The sequence below is a fragment of the Chionomys nivalis genome, chromosome 2 (genome assembly GCF_950005125.1).
Source record: "Chionomys nivalis chromosome 2, mChiNiv1.1, whole genome shotgun sequence".
NCBI lineage: Eukaryota > Metazoa > Chordata > Mammalia > Rodentia > Cricetidae > Chionomys > Chionomys nivalis.
Window position 1 is genome coordinate 23,339,059 of NC_080087.1, and position 20,511 is coordinate 23,359,569.

The following is a 20,511-nucleotide window of genomic DNA, read 5'->3' on the forward strand; positions in this document are numbered from 1 at the left end:
CTTGGACACTTTATACATACAAAAAAAAATCCCCATCCCTGATTTTGAACTTGGTTTCAGTGTTGCATGTATAACCACAGATGAGCACTCTGTGACTCTCGATTTTTGAGATTATTCTGAAGACATTAGGCCCTAGTGGGCTACATCAAGAGCAATTCGAGCTGCTGGAACATAGTGCAAGTAGAAGTCATCTGTGAAGAGGTGAGAGGTGACTGAGGCAAGTGGCCCCTTCTACATGACGTTCTCAGCTGACCTCCCTGTTGCCTTTTTCTGCTGATTTCCAAGGCTCCAGACTACCCACAGCATCTTCCTCTTGCTTTCCTGAGATCTCAGCATGAAGAGGCACCTGGTCAATTCTACTCTAATGACACAGATGTGGCCTTTTGGTTAGTGCATACTGTCCTCCAGGACTGTGCTGCTCAGAGGGGGTGCTGGCAAACCTCCGTTGCTCTGTTCAGAACAATACCTTTAGGTTTGTTTGTTTGTTGTTTTCTTTCTGTAGATTACAAGCTCCTTCTAGCTGGATACATTACACAACTGAGAAACTCAGTTTATCAGATCACGGACAGAAGAATGGATAACTTTTGTGCTGTTATGGTTTGAATATAAAATGTCCCCCCCCCCTCCCCATCCAACACCCTCTGCATTTTTGGAATCTTCGTCTCCAGGTGGCTGTGTTGGTTCTGTGAAGCTCTCTAGAAGAAGGGCATAGCTAGAGAAGATATGTTGTACCTTTTTTTCTTTCTTTCTTTTTATTTGGTTTTTGGAGACAGGGTTTCTCTGTAGCTTTGGAGCCTGTCCTGGAACTAGCTCTTGTAGACCGGGCTGGCCTCGAACTCACAGAGATCCGACTACTTCTGCTTCCCAAGTGCTGGGATTAAAGGCGTGCACCACCATTGCCTTTGTTGGGACCTTTCTTATGCCTAAGCCCCTCCCCATGAGGTTCACAGCCTCCATTCCATTCATTTTTTTAATTAAAAAATGTTTTTCTTCATTTTATGCATCCATCTCAGTTTCCCCCTCCTTCCCCTCCTCCCGTCTTTCCCCCATCCACTCCTCAGAGAGGGTAAGGCCTCCCTTGGGGAGTCAACAAAGTTCTGCATACCAAGTTGAGGCAGGGTCATGCCCCTCCCCACTGTATCAAGGCTGAGCAAGGTGTCCCACCCTAGGGAAATGTGTTCCAAAAGGCCAGTTCATGTACCTGGTACAAGTTCTAGACCCACTGCCAGGGATTCTCCAAACAGAAAAAGCCACATAACTATCACCCACGTTCAGAGGGCCTAGTTTGGTCCCAGGTGGGTTCTCCAGCTGACAGTTTGGATTCTATGAGCTCCCACCGGCTTGGGTCAGCTGTCTTCAATCATGTTCATAGTAGCATAGAACATGGAAACAACCTAGATGCCCCTCAACCAAAGAATGGATATGGAAAATGTTGGACATTTACATAGTGTATTATTAATCAACAGTAGAAAACAATGACATCATGAAATTTGTAGGCAAATTGATAGAACTTGAAAGAATCATCCTGAGTGAGGTAACTCAAACCCAGAAAGACAAACAATATGTACTCACTCTTAAACGGATATTAGATGCAAAGCAAAGAATAACCAGGCTACAATCCACAACCCCAGAGAAGCTAGGTTAAAAGGAGGACCCTAAGAGGGACAAGAATAGTTAAGATCTCCTGGGTAAACTTGGAGAAAGGGGATGGGGGGGATGGAAACATGAGAGACCAAGGTCTCTATTACACTCACTGCAGACCCAGAAGCAACGCAGCTGTGAACTGTAGGTCGAAGCTTCTTAAGCCATATGCTATCATTTTCTTCTTCCTCCTCTGAATTCCCTCTCTAGAAGTAATAGCACAAATGTTGTAATTGTTGTAACTGGTGTGTGAACCAGTCTCAGATTAACTGTGGTAAAGAAGTTTGTATTTTAGGAAGCTGGGATTCATTAGTTTCTTTCAGTGGCTTAACTATAAAGAGATTGTCTGTTTTTAGAGAGCAAAAGCTATTCAGAAAGAGAGGCTCTCCCCAGGTAAAACTGTGGAGAAGATAATCTTATTGTCTTCCTCGTTTCTTCTTAACAACTTCCTTTGTCTTGGAGGTAATTAAGCATATACAGTAATGGTAGTATAGCTATAATAACTGCAAATAATTTTCAATTCTTACATTTTTGCCTCTATTGATTACTTACTAGTCTCATGTGGGCTTATGCATTTTTATTAAAACTTTTTAACAATGCTATTGCTTAATGGCAATTGAAACCAAGCTAAAATACTTTTCTGATTCACCCTGTTGATAAGAGGTTACTGAGTTGAAGCCAGGTATATTTATCTCTCAACTCCTTTGTACCTTTATTGACTAGTCTTTGGGTAATACTCGGATATTACCTGTCTACTTTATCTTTTCTTGCTAATTTACATATATTACTAATAGTCAGAGGTGAGATAATTCACACTGTGACTTATTGGAATTGATGAATTTATATATTCTTTAAGCATCTTTTCTTCTTGGTTTTGTCCTTTTTATAAGATTCAGATTTTTAATATTTATTTAATTATTTTACTTAGTATGGAAAATAATGGGTTTCATTTGAAAACGTTTTACATATATTTTAGTCTATCTTGACTGACCTCTCTTTTTGCTGTTTGGTGTGGGATAGAACCCAGAGCCTGTGCATGCTAGGCAAGTGCTCTATTACTCAGCTATGTAATCATCACTGCTTATTTTTTAAGTTTATTTATTTATTTTTATAGACAGGCTTTCACGTTGTTTGGGCTAGCCTAAAACTTGCTGTCTGTCAGAGGCTTGTGAACTGTCGTTCTATGCTTACCCACAAGTGTTGGATTTACAGGCATCCATGTACAACCACACCCAGATGGTTGGTCGTGTTTCCAAACTATTTTTGCCTTATTCTAGATTACATTAATGCCCTTAGGAAACTCTTGTCTTTTAAAAATATACATCGAATGAAAAAATTACCATATGATGTCTCTTTTCTAAGGCAAACTTATTTTTAATCAATAAATAAAAGTTGAATGAGGGAATCTGAGGCACCAGCCTACAAGTTGTATAAATATGTAATGTGGGTGGGTGTTGGGGGAAAGGTTGGAAAGTCATAAAACATGTGCCAGCTGGTCTTTGCTTTCTCATGAGGGTGATCCCATGAAAAAACTGTCCATTTTAGACTGTTGACCATTTTTTTTGCAATATTAGTAACTAGGAATTTTGCCAAATTGTATAGCTTATTGGATCTAAGTTCTGATAAATACATACAAAAGTCTCAATAGTCTCAATATCTCATAGAGGTTTATCAAAAATTCAATATTATTAATCATCAGAGAACTAATAATTACAACTACAATATCACCAAACAGAACTAGTTATGTTTCTGTTATTGAAGACAAAATACACAATGGTTGCAAGATAAAGAAACTGAGCTGGAATTGAGTTGGACACTTCCTCCCTACTGTCTAGATTTCTTATGCATGCTTCTGAGGAATATAAGGTAATCAGCAGTCTTTCTTGGCTGTGAATTCTATGAACTACAATGCCAACTTTTCCAGGCCAGATGTACTCACTTGTGCAATAATGGTGCAACTGTTGTGTGTGTGTGTGTGTGTGTGTGTGTGTGAGGTAACTAACTGACTGAATTTGAAACCAGAGCCACAGGAAGAACTATATATAAATAAAAACCTTGTCAGAATCCCATGTCTGGGGAAGTTATAGGCCATAGGGGCCAAACTCACTATTGTTGTTTAGCTACATTGACATAGCTAAACTGCACTCTAGAGATTGATTTTTGTACCCATAGGCACATTACTCTAATCCTTAATCAGAGAGACATGCAATATACTATGGTGAATGCAGATTCATGGCTGCTTAAGTTGCTTAGATAAAGTGATGGCTGAGGTTGAGTGCTCAGCCCTAAACAGATTATTTATATCATCTACTCTAAGTCTCATTAAACTTTGCAGAAAAGAGAGTATGTAGTGGGCACGAGGTCTTTGTACTCACAGATAGTTCCGGGGAAAGCAGGAATGTTAAACTCACAGGTCTTTCTTTTTAATAGAAGAGATTTACATCTGTTTTCTACCTGAAAAGCTGGGATTACTTGTAGTTAATAACCCGGTGATCTTTTGCTAGAGTCAGGCTTCACCTATAGCTTCCAGACTATTACATTTTATCCAAGGCTGCTGAGCATTGTTTCCCAATCAATAGAACCAATTCTTGCGCAAGAGTTACAGGTACTTTGCAAAAGACATGAACTTTGCAAAGGAGTTTTGATGTGGTCATGCCTTAAGCTTTATTGTGATAATTGTCACAAGGAAACTTTTTTTCCATAGTTGCATGTCTGGAACCAGCATCAACAAAAAATGCCTCTCACCAGGGTAAAGGCATGGGGATTTAGAAATATAGTAAAGAATATGAAGACATGAATGAAAATAGCAAAATGGCGAAAAAATAGGATAGTGTTGGGAGGGAATTCTGGTGGGTACTGAAAATTTAATTTCCAATTGCTTAAAATACCCCTGACCCCAAAAGGTAGGAGTAAGACAAAAGACTGTGTTAACATGATACAAGGAAGGAAATAAACATGCCAATTGAAGGTCGTGGGCTACATTCATAGTTAAACATTTTGTTGCTGGAACAAAACGAGTCATCAAGTCACACTCACATTCTAGACCAAAACATTGTGTAGGCAAACCACTCCCTGGGTGGAATCCCAAGTTATTTCCATAAAGGGATCTGGAACTTAGTTGGATCCTTAGACTCTTGTTTGAGGTAGGAACAATCTACTTCTGTATTCCTGGAGCACAAGGTCTGGCCATTATCCACACCTGTCGACAATGACCTTGAGATAGCAGCACTCTCTGATTTACAACTAGGTGGACTTTTGTTTGAGGTAGAAGCCCAATAACCTTGAAGGAACTAAAGGAAAGTTCCAAGTCAACATGACCAACATGACCAAACTTCCTTTGGTCAACATGGAAAGAGGCTCACATTTTTGGGTGTCCACAATTCCTCCATGTTTATTAATTTTAATAAAGCCTGTGTGCTTCAGCAACAGGACAGATGATTGTATCTGCTTTAGGTTGAAAACTTTTCCATTTTCCAGACTTACCTATCTTTGAATATGCATTCCACCTATGCAAGTCCATGTCTTAGGCACCTGGGTGGAAAAAGGATCAAAACCTGTGACTGACTGCTGACCTTTGTAACCAAAGAGTTAAGGGAGAAAGTACTGGGCTCTGTGTCTCTGAGTCAAGTTTCTGTCAAGAGAATTCATCAACAATTAGTTAACAGTGAGCAAGCAGATAATACTTTGTGCTATGCATGCGTCTATGGCTAGTATATCTCCTAATTAAAGGAGTGGAGGATCACCAGGGTTGGGAATGCCCACTTTGGAATTGCTCTAGAGTATTCAGCTATATCAAAATCTAAATTTGTTTTATTAAACGTGTAAAATTCAATAATTCATTGCTAGTGTCAAACTTTTCTTAGAGAAGTTCTAATCATTAACATCTTATAATAAACTAAAGCATTAACAGGTCAATACCATAACATGATTTAACAGGTCAATGCCGTAACACAACTTAACAAATCACGATTCTCTTAAATCCATTCTAGCCAAAAGACAAGAAAAGATTTTTGTAATGAGTAAGAGTTCAAAGGCAATGCTGCTTTCAAGCAACTGTTTCAGTCTCTGAGCAGTAGGAAAAACCCATAGGCTACCCTCTTCGTATCTGAAGAGAGGCCCTAGTCACTCTTTGTAATGAGTCTTTTTTTCCCTGAGAGGAAAATTGAGATCTCAGTTCTCAGGTTCTCTCGACATTTTAACAGCAGACTGAATACTTTATTGGCAACCTGAGTTCTGTGTCTGAAAACAGTCAAATGTTCAGTCTGAGTTTCTAGTCCAGCTCCAAAATAAACAGGAATTAGACTGTAGCAAGTTGTAATTGTCATGGCTTCGCAGCAGGGCCTTAGTGGCTGTGTGGGTCTCAAGCTTCTAGAAGCAGTCCAGGATCCTACAGTGTAGTAAGGCATCCTGCAGAGCAAAGTGGTGGCAGTAGGTCCCGCGGATGGATCAGGCACTCCTTTCTGTGGGTGCGGGGAAGGCAGGACCATGGCCTCCCTCTCTGACTCCTCTGTGGGGGCATTATCAGCTTTGGTGTCATTGGGCTGTACATGCACTCATCTCATCCAGCTTTTATGCTTTCTGTGAAAAAGGCACAAAAACATCCTCAACTCCAAATTAATACCCTCAGATCTTTCTTATAATTCAGTAAAAGGGCTTTTTCACCTTGTCTGAGCAAAGGTTGATGTGGCGCCATCCTTTTAAGTTGTTTTCAAGGAGTCAAGGACACACTCCACAATTACCTTTTACCATTAGCAATAATATAAGCAGCTCATCATTGGAAGAGCCATCTGTAAAATTTAGCATAACATCCTTTAAGGGATCTTTTGTTATAACATAAGGAAAAGATATAGTGGTGCGAATTGCAGCAATGATCAGCTGGGAAAAATAAAAAATCAAAAAATTATTAATCTGGCCTTTAAATTAAGCAAATGCAATTGCCCAAGAATTATTATTTTAAAATTATCAATCAATCTGTTGCTTAGTATAAGAAGCATTGATCACAGTCAGTTCTCTGCCAAAATATCTCCTAGATTCCATACTGCTCTTCTGTGCTAAGCAAGCTACTGTTCAAAATAAGAGTTTAATATCCTAACTGGCAAAATGGGAAGGTGCAGTCATAATAAGTGGACCGTTTTCCCATAGAATTTCTGTAGGAGTAAGTTTTGTAGGTAATATACATGCTTGCCAAGGCTGAATCATAATTAATATACTCTACCTGCTTGAGTAACCATCTGGCAGCTTCTGTAAGCTGTCTAGTGGAATTTGGATCACTACTCCCTTAAGAATTTTATTTAGTGACTCAAGGTCTCCCATAGGATATTTTAAATAAGTTTTTTTTTACCCTTGGTTATTTTATTAAATATTTGTAAACTATCTTTCTAATCCAAACTGCAAGTCTGCCTAGCTGACATGCTTAACTTGATCATTTACATTTTCACAGACACTTGACTTACTTGAAGCTGAAGTTCCCTGAGGCTATTTTTTGCCGCTTGGCTGTTAAGCTTGAAAACTGGGATCTGGACTTGAACCTGGGCCATGCAGTGGGAGGAGGGGGGTGCGACAAGCCATGCTCCCTCAACCGCTGGGCTGTCCTGCTTGGGTACTTGGGACCAGGCAGCCAGTCGCTCATTGCCTGATCTGCTTGGGCAGGTCACAGGCCGCGTTCAGTGGTCCTGCCACAGACCGTGACCGGCTGGACAATCTATTTCAGGTCCTCAGGTGTCCACATTACAGTGGCTCTGAGACTGCCGTGTGAGACTACAGTTTAGGCAGGTATAGCTTTACCGATTCCTACTGTCCTAACACTTTTATTTTCAATCTTGTAATCATAAAATTAGGAGAATTCCTAAATCCTCTCCTCTGTTAAAAGCCATAGATTTATCCATACATACTTCTTGGCTCATGGATCAATTGGCCTCTAGGCATTTCCGTTGACCACCTCTGGGTGCTGACTGTGGGAGGTATGGCCCTTTAAGCTTCCCTGCCTGCCTTTCCTGGATCCACAGCACAGTGTGTGTCAGACTCAGCTGACCACAGTGCGTGTGTGGACTGCCAGTCTCAGTGGTAACCTAGGCCATTGCTAGGTCAAATGCCACACTCCTTTCCTTTCACCTGCTCAGTAGCTATAGAGGGTGCGGCTAGATAACCAAAGCACCGCAGCTTGCGGGGGCAAAGGCAAGTAGCTCACACAGAGGCAGGAATATAATATTTACAAACTCTAAATATCTCTGCCTTTGTTTCTGCTTCATTTTAGCTCCTCTAGCTATCAACATACATCTAGGTGACTGTACAGATAGTTGAATCTTATTTCTTTGTTCCATTTTTACAAATATTTACAGTTTTACTATTGGTTTTATGCCTTCACCTTTCTCTTTCCTCTTTTATTATCTACAATTTATTTCTGAGTGCTCATTACTTATCTCTCCTCTCCACCTGTGGTGCAATTTTCTTGTGGGATCCCTCACGTGCTCCTCTGTACACCTCAGATTTTGTTAACCCATCTCTATGTCCCCTCTCCCCATCCCCCTATCCCCACATAAACCTTTAACCCTGAATGTATCCAACCTCCTTTCATTTCATCTGTGTTCTATTGTCCACTCTAATTGATTTTATCTTGAGTGTTGGAAGATCATAGGTTTCTTTACAGCTTTTTAAAAATGTATCCTTCATTCTGGTTGGTTAAGGTTTAGCTACAAATTACTTTTTATTACTTATATAAATCCATTATACAAAATAATAGCTCTTATGAAGACTTTTAAAAACATGAGCATCCTGTATTTGATTATCTTTACCTCCTCCCCTTGCCTTCTTTTGTCGCCTTTCCCTCTTTTGTACTGGTATTTTCCTCTTGTCAGATAATCTTCTATGTATTTGCATTCTTATTCTCTATTTTCATATTGATGAATTATTCCATTGGAGGTAGAAGTGATCCTATGCACAGCATGTTTTATTTTGAACTTACAGTGTTTTGCTTCCATTTTTAAAATGTTACAATATACAGTGTTTCCTGCAGACCCCACCAGATATGCTTAAATGATTACTAGAGAGAAATAAAATCACAAACAAACAAACAAAAGGCTTTGTATAAAAATGCATTCTTCATATTTTAAATATGTTCAAGGATGGAGTGGGGGGTGTTTTAAGGGGAAGAAGGCCAGTTCTTGACAGCAAACATATGATGCCCACTCCACGGAGACTTCAGTGTGAGCAGATGAGCACTTCAGGGTGGCTTGAGTCTCAGTGTTTCTCAGGGAGCCTTCATAGAGCTCCATGTTGAAGGCTCTCAAACCATCAGTGGGATCCCTCTCCTTTCTGGCTCCGTTTCACTTTGTATTTATGTCGGCTTTCGCCTGCTTGCTTGTTGCCTCACTTCCAGAGTTCTAATGCTTCCTGGCTTCTAAACATTCTCTTATTAACCTGCCAGCCCTGGTGAAGCCAGCAGGGAGTCGAGAAGGGCTCTTCATATACTGAGCTCAGAAAATTCCATCACATCAGGGTCAAGTAACTTGTACAAGATTTCAGCTTATCAGAAACAAATTGGAACCTGCTGGCTTTGCATAGAGAAATAAGGAAAAACTAAAATACATCATTAATCATAACCCCCTGCTTCTTTAAGAAGAGAAGAATATTCTACAACTTGTCAGTTGAAGGTGTCTCCACAGGCATGCAACTGGAAGCCTGGGGAATCTTGGCATGATTCCATTCTATTTCTATCCATGACAAGCATTGTTTATTGAAAATATAATGCTGACACAAAGCTGAGTATGGGAAATGTTGGGTTTTGCCTTTAGTTTTCATTTAACAGATTGGTTATAACTGTAGAACACAAAATACAAACAGATAGGAAATAATAGAAGCCAGGGTTGGTGGGTCAGGGATATTGTGCTAGACCCCAGGAGACTGGGGCAGGAGAATTGCTGTCAGTTTGAGGGTGGCCTGAATTATATAGTGAGTTAAAGGGCAGTCTGGACTGCAGAGAAAATGTTTTAAAGATCAAACAACAAAAACCAAAAGAACCTGGAAATATATTATTTGTATATAAAATGTTATGGACATCAAAAAGGATAATGTGGGACTTAATTGACTTCTTCCACCAAAGAAGATTCATCTCTCCCAGACCGTGCCTGGGTGTGATGCTAGGTAGACATGAGAAGCCTGCCTTGAGGAACTTCTCAGAAAAGTCAGAGGGAAGAATGTAAGAGAGATAGACATGATGTGTACTGTCAATAAAAAAAAAAACCCACTTATATATAGTGTGTGTGTGTGTGTGAGAGAGAGAGAGGGGGGGAGGAAATAATTTTAGAGACTTCATTTCCAGATTCAGAAATTAATCCCCCTATTTACTTTCAATTATTTTTGGACTTTGAACTGAGATTTCTTTTTAATCCATATTCAAAGTGCTACAAAATAGATTAGTTTTATTAAAGTAAACCATCTGAAGTTGCAGATTTTGTTAAGTCAAGGATGGTCAAGTATTGTCAACTATTTTATGACTCCAGCTTACTTATGGGCTACATTAGATTCACCATGACTGACTCTGGCGGTGGCTCCATAGCGTCTTTGTCCTATTCCACCTCTCTGCCTCCCAGCATTCAGTTCTGTCTTCCCTGCGTACCTACGTTCTGCCCTATCAACTAGGCCAAGGCAGTTTCTTTATTCATTAACCAATGAGAGCAACACACAAACAGAAGGACCTCCTAAACCACAATGCTACACTGATGCAATTTACACACAAATAGTTAGCTTTTGAAGAGACAAGATCATTTGTATGGTGTGTGTGTTCCTCCTCTGTTCAGTTATTCAGGTGAAAAGCGTAAGAACATGTCCTTATGTGGGATGCGGCAGCTTGGTCCTGCCTCAAGCTGTATGCCAGACCTTGTTGACAGCCCAAGGAAGGTCTTACACCCTCTGAGGAGTAGATTGGGGGATGGATAGGGAGAAAGTAGGGGTGGAGGAAAGGAAGGGAGGGGGAACTGGGGTTGCTTTGTAAAATGAAAAGTAAATTTTTTTAATGAACAAAAGAACAGATTCTGAGATGAAGGAATTCAGCTGCCATGCTTCCTTTGGACTTGAGGGTGTAACATTAACTTCTGCTGGAACTTCTGCTTCATAGCTAACAGCTACTCTTACCCATCATATGCATCAGTTCTTTTTACAGAATTTCTCTCCTTACCTATTTATTCATGCATGTGTGCATCCATTCATCATGCATTTTCCTGTTATCTATTGTATATCCAATGATATTTGTTATCAGCTCTGGTTCTCCTGATAACCCTGCTGGCCCAGGATCTGAGGTCAAGCAGGTGTTATACTGCAGGACAATATTGAGGGCAGTGGGTGACTAACTCCGGTTTATCTGGCACAGTAGTGCATACTATTACTCAACCCATCAAGTTATCCTCACTTTGACATTTATAATAGAAAGTATCATTCTCTAGTTCTTCATATGAGCATGTGTTTGCCTGCCTCATTAGACCATTTGTTCAACAAGACAGAAACATTTATTTCCCTGTATTCTAGCATTGTGCCCACCATGTATTTTCACCCAATGCATGCTGGAACAAAAGGTTTGTGTAACGTGCTTCAGTATGTCTAAAGTGCAATGCACTATGGGTTTTATATATATGGGCTTTAGTTTTATATAGAAAAGCATGAAAATCTGGTGGAATTTGAAGAAGTATAGAATGTGTTTATTTAAAAGTCAGATTGCAACTGGTCAGAATGCAGTGAACAATGGACTGTGGGATTGCCAGCCCCAATTGATACATCTGTCACACATTTACACCCAAAGATCAGGGGGCATCATGGAAGAGAGGCTAACCTAAGTGAGGTTGCCAGCCCAAATTGGTACATCTGTCACACATCTACACTCAACGATCAGGAGCATCTTGGAAGAGAGGACAGAAGGATTGTAAAAGTCAGAGAACCAGGACATCTCCAGGATACTGTGTCTTTTCCATAGGACAAGGAAGCTGAGATTTCAGCATATGCTTGTCTAAGCAAGAATTGAACAATGACAACACTAGCTGATACATGCTACAGTGGACATGGAATATCACATGAGTCTCCATTCCTAGATAAAGAAATACAGGCTACTAATGACTGCTGAAAGAATGAGAATTTTTCTTTTTTAGGGCTGTGCCCTATAAGTGGTTATCCAATATCAAATGGTCTGTCATAAAAAACACATGGCCTCATCAGGTGGTGTTTACATATTTATATGTATGTATACATGTGCCAGTAATAATTAAAGAGAAAATGGAGATAATACTTGGAAGTAGAAAGAGAGGGCTTTGAGGTAGAAGAAAGGAGAGCAATGAGGGCCAAAATATTATAATAGGGGACTGAAGATGATCAACGTTTATTATATACATATATGAAATTTCATAATAAAGTATGCCAGTTTGTAGAAGCCAAAATGAACATCCAACAGGTATTAACACTTGTTTCTAGCTTTTTACTCTTCACCAGCAGCAAGAAGTAAAGGACTGTCTTTAAGACAAAAAGTAAAGTGGCATTTCTCTGACGATGAAGGAAAGAAGCAATCAAGGGCCATTGCCATAGAAGGCAAAGTTGTTAGCCATTAACCTGGGAAAGGCAGCAAGGCCTGATGTCCAGTGATAGCTCTGATTGACTGATAATGGCTGTCTGGAGCACTTGAGAAGGACTCTGAGATGAGAAGGGGCCTGGCAACAGGGTGCCGTGTAATGGACAATGTCCACTTAGGACAAGTGAGAAGTGGAGACAGGAGACAGTGTGCAAACCATTTTATCCCCTGCTGCTGCTGCTCTCTCTCTCTCTCTCTCTCTCTCTCTCTCTCTGTGTGTGTGTGTGTGTGTGTTTAAGTTATCTAGTTTTGCTCTTGGTACAGAAAACAAGAATAAAATTCAACTTGAAAGGAGCAGAAATCTCTTCTGGAATCATAGCAAAGCATTTTAAGTATTTAGGGCGAAGTCTGACTTCTCAAACGCCAATTTCGTGATGTATATCTTACCACTTTCCTTCTTTTATTCATCAACCAGATAGAAGTCAAACGAGCAATATTTGTGGGGATTTGTTTACAATATTAGAAAAACCAGTCCTCAAGGTCTATGTACAGATCTTATACTCGGATATATAATCTATCTATCTATCTATCTATCTATCTATCTATCTATCTATCTATCTATCTATCTATCTATCTATCTTTAGCGTTACCCTATACGTGACCATCAATCAGACATCGATTTCTTAGTTCTATGTAGACAGCAGCTGCTTCATTTGGCTCACAGGTTTGTTATGCTGTTCCTCTGGGCACGTCAGACTCCCATATAGAGCCTCTCCATCATGTCAAGCATACACCCTATAGAATCTACATTCACACGTTACTTTGTTTATACACCGACTTGGCTCTATTTTGTCTGTTACTGTCTTTGTTTCCCCTTAGCTCTTGGAAGGCACTTTTGCTTGAAATACAACTGAGAGTAAAAGGTAATTTTTTTTCTGATTTTCTTTCTGATGGAGCCAGTAGACATTCCATTTCCATTCCTTTGCAGGTGATCTATTTTTTCAAGGAAGCTTGTTTTTCTTTGTCATTTTCAGTCTTATTACTGTGTCTGAAAGTGAATTCAGTGTGATATTTGCTGTTCGAGATATATTGCACTTTCTCTCTTTGAAGGCCTTTCAAAGTTATTAGAAGTTCTCACTTTTTGTTTTTGTTTAAACTTTCAAGTATTGTCTATCTCTGATTTTTAAAAATCTTTTCCTGTATCTCTAATTAGGCATTATCACAACTGTTGTCAATCCAATCTCATTTCTAGTTTTTATATTTTGTATTTGATTTAATTATGCAATAATTTGCTGCTTAATATTTTACAGCTAATGATCAAATGTTTATTTATTTATTGTTTTCTAATAAATTAATTTATAACTTCATTAAATCTAGTCACAATATGACATATTACTTGTTCATGCTTTTATGTTTTTTATTTAAATTTCAATTTTTAAAAAATTTTAGGCTCTAGAGATATGACACAGTCATTAAGAACACTGACTACTCCCTTTCAGAGGATGAGGGTTTAAATTCCAGTACCCACATGGCAGTTCATAACTCACTGTAGCTCCAAGATTTGACACTCTATCACAGACATAGCAGGAGGTAAAACACCAATGTAAGTAAAATTATTAAAAAGGAATTTTATACATAAATAATATGTTTGTATCATTTCCACACCTTTCTCTTTTTCCTCCAATTTTTTCCATTTGCCACACTCCCTCTCAAATTCATGACTTCTTCTTCATTATTTTTATACATGTACAGCACACACACTCACCCAACTATTTCTTACTGACCCTCCTTCAATGTTGTTTGTATGCACATGTGTTTAGTTCACACTTCAAGTTTTATTGGTTGTAAATCGATTTAACCCACAAAGCACAACTTAATGACCTATAATATCAGGTTGTAGAGTAGATTCTCACTCATCCTATGAGTCTGCCACTTTCCCCCTCTGTTACTTACTTCCCCATTGGCTGTCCCCTGCCTGTGATTATTATGGTTTTAGTGCATTTAAAGTTTTTGTTTAGATTCCACATTCTAATAATATTGATCACAAACATTTTTCTTCGGGTTTCTGAATTGTTTCACTTATCATAATGCCCTTTAGTTCCTTCTAGGTGGTCTCAAAAGTCAAGGCCTTTCCAGGGCTGAGTGACATTCCTTTGTATATGAAGTTCTTTTATTAATTTTCCCAACAGTATCATATAGGTTGAACTTAGATTGTCTACATCAACTGTTTATTGTGAAGTCTGCTACAATGAATGTGAAGGGACAGATACTAATTGACGAATGTGGGATAAAAGTTGATTTGAGGACCGTGTCTGAAATGATCAGGGCTGGTTCAGTTTTTACTTTTATCCAGTGTCAAAGTCAAGATAGGCAAATTCCTTGACTCTCTCATCCGGTAACAGAAGGGCTTTTAGTGTATGATGGAGTGCCTGGAGAATCTCCTATGTCCTGATACTGTAAGAAACTGAGATTAGAAGTTTCAGGTCACATTAACACAGTGGAGATCCTAGGGAAAAGCTACCCTTGTTTGTATGCCCCCAGAGTTACCAGTTGACCTAATTTTGAGGATTTTTTAATTGATTTTCTTAGGTGTGTCATCTCAGTAGTTTAACATGCATCTCCTGCATTTAACATGAATTGTAGGAAAATGTTCTATCAATCTTAATCAGAACAGTGATTCAAGATATAAAATCTCCCATAGTGTTGAAAACAGAAGTAATTAGTAAAAAGGAGCCACACTACTTTTCACAGGCTTCTGCTAAGAACAAAGGGCTAGAAGACACCGACTATTTATATTACACAAACAGAAATCGTTTTACCAAATTTCTGTGACTTTCCTGACTTGGAGTTTTAATGTAAATGTACATACCTGCTCAGGAGTTTTCTGTTATCCTGAACACTGCAATAAAATAAAATGAAGGAGAATTTCTACTGATACAAGTTAGGGGGCTTTTTGGGTCATTTCTGCCCATGATTGGTCAGACATAGCAGGTCATGCAGCATGGGTAATAGAGTGTCGAAAGCAGTGCTTTGTCATATGCCAGCTGAAGCTCGAACACAGGGCGTGGTAGAGCTTCATCCACTATCTTTCCGGGCTTGAGGATCCATCACCATAAGTTTGCTTGGGGAAGAACAGGTTGCTCATCAAGAGGACCATCTGGGACCACTCACCCAGATGCAATTTCCCTCAGCAATTTTTTATGCTTGGCTCTGTTACCATAATGGATGTATTTCTTGTCATCTGTTCCTTGAGAATATTTTGAAATATCAGTGTTTAAAATGTTAGAACCATTGCTTTCTGGCGAAGGATAAAGAAGTGTGATAATTTATCATTGATGCACACATTCAGGAAGTAAAACATTTTCTTGTTTTGAGCTCAGTTCTGCCTCATGAAAACCATGTTTCAAGTGTGAGTCGGAAGCAACTGGATGTAACCAAACTTGTGGCATGGAATGACATCATTACAAGTGAAACAGTAATGACTATTTTTTAAAAAATAAAAGCAATTTTAGTTGTCTAATTCTTCAGTGTAGTATGACTAGGTGAATAGACTTGCAAACTTTAAGATAAAAATAAAGATGCTGCGTGAAGTAAGATTGCCCAACAGGTGAGAAGCCAAAGAAATAGGAAGTACCCTTGTGCCTGTCACTCACACTTCATCGACTTTCAGTGTTGCTCAGGGCATGCTTTCTTACTGTGTAATTTTACCTTGAAGATTTTCATGTTGTCTTTGAAGAATTGCTTCTGAACTATAGGAAGGGAGAACCAAAGTAACCTTTAGGCAGGTGCCACACCAGCCATCAATGTTCCTCTTCCTCCGTGTAGGCAGTGTATTACTAATTCTCCCTCTAACCTTGCAGAGTGTATTATGCAGCCCACTGCTCAGGGGCTGGGAGCAGATAAGTCTGTCTATTTAAGGGAATCTGAGAAAACCTCCCAAAGGAGATAGCATTGGCATTGACCTTTGAAGGTTGAACACTGGCAATGAAAGTTTGTTTTCCTCTTTACAGTGGATTTCCCATCTCTCCTTTTGTTAAACTGACACTCAGAAAATTTTCTTTGAAGTGGGGAGTGATGCCAACAAGGTTTGGGCTCATATGCTCTGCTTTTGATTTACTGAATAAAGCAAATGAAAAAAACCACAAAAACATAATTTTACTTTTAGAAAAAGAAAGAAGTGTTTTTAAAGCAGCAAAGCTAGAGAGGATGTCTATGTGCAAGGGGTTTGGGGCATAGAGGGAGAATCAAGGGCTATGATAGGATGTTTGGTTAGGTGTCATTATCAAGCTAAACTTCTTTCCTGACTTCCAGGGTGTATTAGGTAAAATATGTATTCTCATTGAAGTATTAGACTGTAATAGATTATACTATTCAACCACAAAATTAAACTTAATTAAATTATGGAGTTAGACCAGTCTGTTTTCTATTTACAGGACATTATAAGTTAAATACAAAGACTGATCTCAGGGATTTATTTACATGCTATTCCTGATGGACATGATTAAGATGGATAGAAAGGAGAAAATATTTTGTGCAAAGCCATATGGGTAGGAATTAGTAAATATTCTCAGAGGAGGTAATTTTGAAATAAGTCTCATTATATTTTTTTTTATTCAGACTCAATAGTGATCAGAGAGCAGGCCCTTCAAGTTGTTTTCTCATGAAACTCTAAAGTAAAAAGAGCTGGACTCTTTATTGGAAGCATATTAAAATAGTGTGGAGACCACAGGCAGTGAGTAAGAAGTGCCTTTGTGAAAACTAAGGAGTCCTGGGAACATAAAGGGGATAGGAGACGATCCTTACCCAGGATAAATAAAATAAATCACAGTTTAATTGCAACATAGATACACGTGAGGAGGTATGGCAAGAGAAAAGACTAGAACAATAGTCTAAAGCCAAAGTCTGACAGATTGTGAAAGCCAACACTGACCATTTGGAGTCCAGTTACTACCAAAAAAGAAAAGCATAGAATATTGTTTGGACTTAGTCTGGGGATGGTTGTTTGTTAATAAATTAAGTTCCTTTTTTTTGGACTTCTTTTTTTTTTTAAAAAAAAAAATTACGTTGTGTGTGTGGTCAAGCATATGCCACCATATGTATGTGTATCTGTAGATTAGAGGACACCTTCCAGGAGTTGGTCCCATCCTTCTATGTCAATCCAGAGATTAAACTCAGGTCATCAGACTTGGCATTTTTTATCAACTGAGTCACCTCAGCAACTTTTAATTATTTCTTAAAGCAATGCATTATGGTCATGTAAAACTAAACAGCACAAAAGAAACATTTTTAAAGCAAATAAATATATTGGTAATATTAGCAAAACTCCGGGTTGTAAAGCTTAGCTTGAGGTCAGAGTGATCACCTACATTAAAAGAAAAAGAGTGTATGCATGTAATAACATGGACTGATTTCTTTTCTTTTTCTTATTTTTGAGAAATAGATGGTTATTTATTTAGGGGTGAACTCACAAATCAGAATCCTCTGCTTGAACGGAGAACAGAACCGAATCCAGCAACCGACTGATTTCTAGTTTGGGCCCAAACTGGAAAAATCTTTTTTTAATTGTAAATATTTTTTATACAGTATATTCTGAATAAGGTTCCTCTCTCCATCTCCTTCCAGTTGTTTTCCATTTCCCCACCAATCCAACTAAGTAATTTCTCTCTCTCTTTAGAAAACAAATATGCTAATAAGTAAACAACCAGAATAAAACAGTAAATAGAAAAAAAACCAAAGGAACATAAAGAAAACACCTGAGAAATACAATCACACAAGTGGTGTGAGACAGTGGTCTGTATTCTGTCAATTATATTTTACTAAAACACTGATTGGCCAGTAGCCAGGCAGGAAGTAGAGACGGTGACAAGAACAGGAGAATTTTGGGAAGAGGGGAAAGCTTGGTCCACAGTCCTGACCCAGTCACAGAAGAATCAAGATGTGACTGCCTCGCTGAATAAGGTACCGAGCCACGTGGCTAGCATAGACAAGAATAATGGGCTAATATAAGTTATAAGAGTTCATAAGAAGCCTGAGCTAATGGGCCAATCAGTTTATAACTAATGTAGACTTCTGTGTAATTTCTTTGGGAGTTAACGATTGCAGGAACTGGGCAGGACAGGAAACCTCAGACTACACACATGCACACACACAAAAGAAAAGAAAATTCTCGTAGAAGTACAAAATCTACAATCATAGTTGATAATCAAAAGGTTAAAAAATGTTTAGGCAAAACATTATGGGACAAAATGCCATGGAGTTCGCTTTTTGTTTACCATCTACTGCTGGACATGTCACTTCTTTAAATGTATTTTGTATACTCAGTAAGTGTCCTTGGAGAAAGCTAATGTTTCCTTTGTAAAAGGTTGTCAGTTGAAGATAACTTTTGGGTTAGGGGTGGGGGACTGTGGTATCTACATTCCCTCTCAGTGCTGGATTTCCATCTGGCATCGACCTGTGTGAGCTCGGTGCATGCTGCCACAGTCTCTCTGAGTTGATACCTGTGTTGGCCCTGTTGTGTTTGGAAGGCACAGATTCCTGGGTGTCTTCCATCCCCACTGCCTTTTACATACTGCTCATTCTTCCACAGAATTCTCTGAGCTTCAAAGGTGATGGAGGAGGGTCTATGTGTTACTTTCATTGGTTAGTAAAGAAACTACCTTGGCCCTGATAGGACAGAAAATTACGTAGGCAGAGTAGACAGAACAGAATTCTGGAAGAAAGAAAGCTGAGTCAAGCAGATGCTATAACTCTCCTCTCCAAGATGGACGCAAGTTAAGATCCCTTCTGGTAAGCCATCATCTCGTGGTGCTACACAGATTATTAGAAATGGGTTAATCAAGATGTGAGAGTTAGCCAGTAAGAGGCTAGAGCTAGTGGGCCAAGCAGTGTTTAAAAGAATACAGTTTCCGTGTAATTATTTCCGGGTATAAAGCTACACAAAGGGCCCTCCCTTAGTCAAGCGTATGTTTGATAAAGACATTCCATTTATGACTGAATGTTCCAAGGTCTCCCACTCCTCTACACATTGTCCACTGTGCATCTCTGTATTACTTCCCATCTCCCTCAGGAGGAAACTTCTCTGATGAAGGCTAAGTGAGACATTGATCTATTGGCACAGCGGAACATCATTAGGAACTATCTTATTGCTATGTTCTTTTAGCATAAAAGTAGTATTTGGTTTCCCCATAGGTTCATGACGTATTTAGTTTCAGGTACTTGGGCACCTATGCAGCATTGGGAATGGATTCCATCTTAAGGACTGGGCCCTAACTCAAATCAGATATCACTTGATTACTCCCACTAACTTGTTGTCAATATTGCACCAGTATATCTCGCAGGCAAGACATCATTGTAGACTGAAGGGTTTGTGGCTGGGTTGGTGTTTACATTTCTACTCTGGTTGTGTACAGAGTATCTTCTAGTACCAAGAACACGAGTCAGTAGGGGTAACCGTTTGACTCCTTTGTGTTCAACAAGATATATAGATGTTGTCTTTGGCAGTAGGGTTTTACCATGCAAACTGGAGAAATATTGATATGAATTTTGTCCTTATAGAAATATTACAATTTATAAAAAAAGACAACACAAAAGGAAGTTCATGTGTGCAGGTTGTGCTGTGAGACCAAACTGCAGGCTTCAGAAATGAGTGTTCTTCTGGTGTGATAGACCACTTGCAATGCTAGCCTGGTATTTTCTTCAAAAAAATCTGATTTGTAGGGCCCTAACAGTAACTATGACACCTATATTCCACATCCTCTCTAGAATTTGATTCTGTGTATAAAAATTTATAAAAAGTAAAGCTGTCACCATGAGCCACACATTACGCTGCCCCCTCGTTCACCTGCTCGTCCCTAAGGACTTTTGCTTAGAGATCCACTCTAAGTATGGGAGTGTCATTGCAAAGTTTCTGGATTGTAGTGACTGGGGCCTGAAGTTACCAACAAAGCCCAGGAGACGTGTCAGAAGTTGAGGATTGAGAACCAGGACAGAGAGTTTAGTAAGAACTATGGAGAGGGGTTCATCGCACTGCAGCTGGCGAGTGAGGCCAGTGGAGGCCTGGTGGGCAATGGAGTCCAGACTTTGAACCAGATATTATTAAAAGTTAACAAAAATAGGGCTTAGTGTGATTTCTAAATTTTAATAAAAAGCAGATAGATTTGCTTATGCAATAGTTGCATTCAGTGGAGCTGTGCTGTAGAAATAGAGATATTCAGGCCTGATAGCTAGGCAAGAATGATAGAGAAGGTGACAATGGCTTGAATATTTGTCCAAGCACATTTAATCTACATGATCTATTCTGAAAAGCAGGAAATATTATTTTGTAG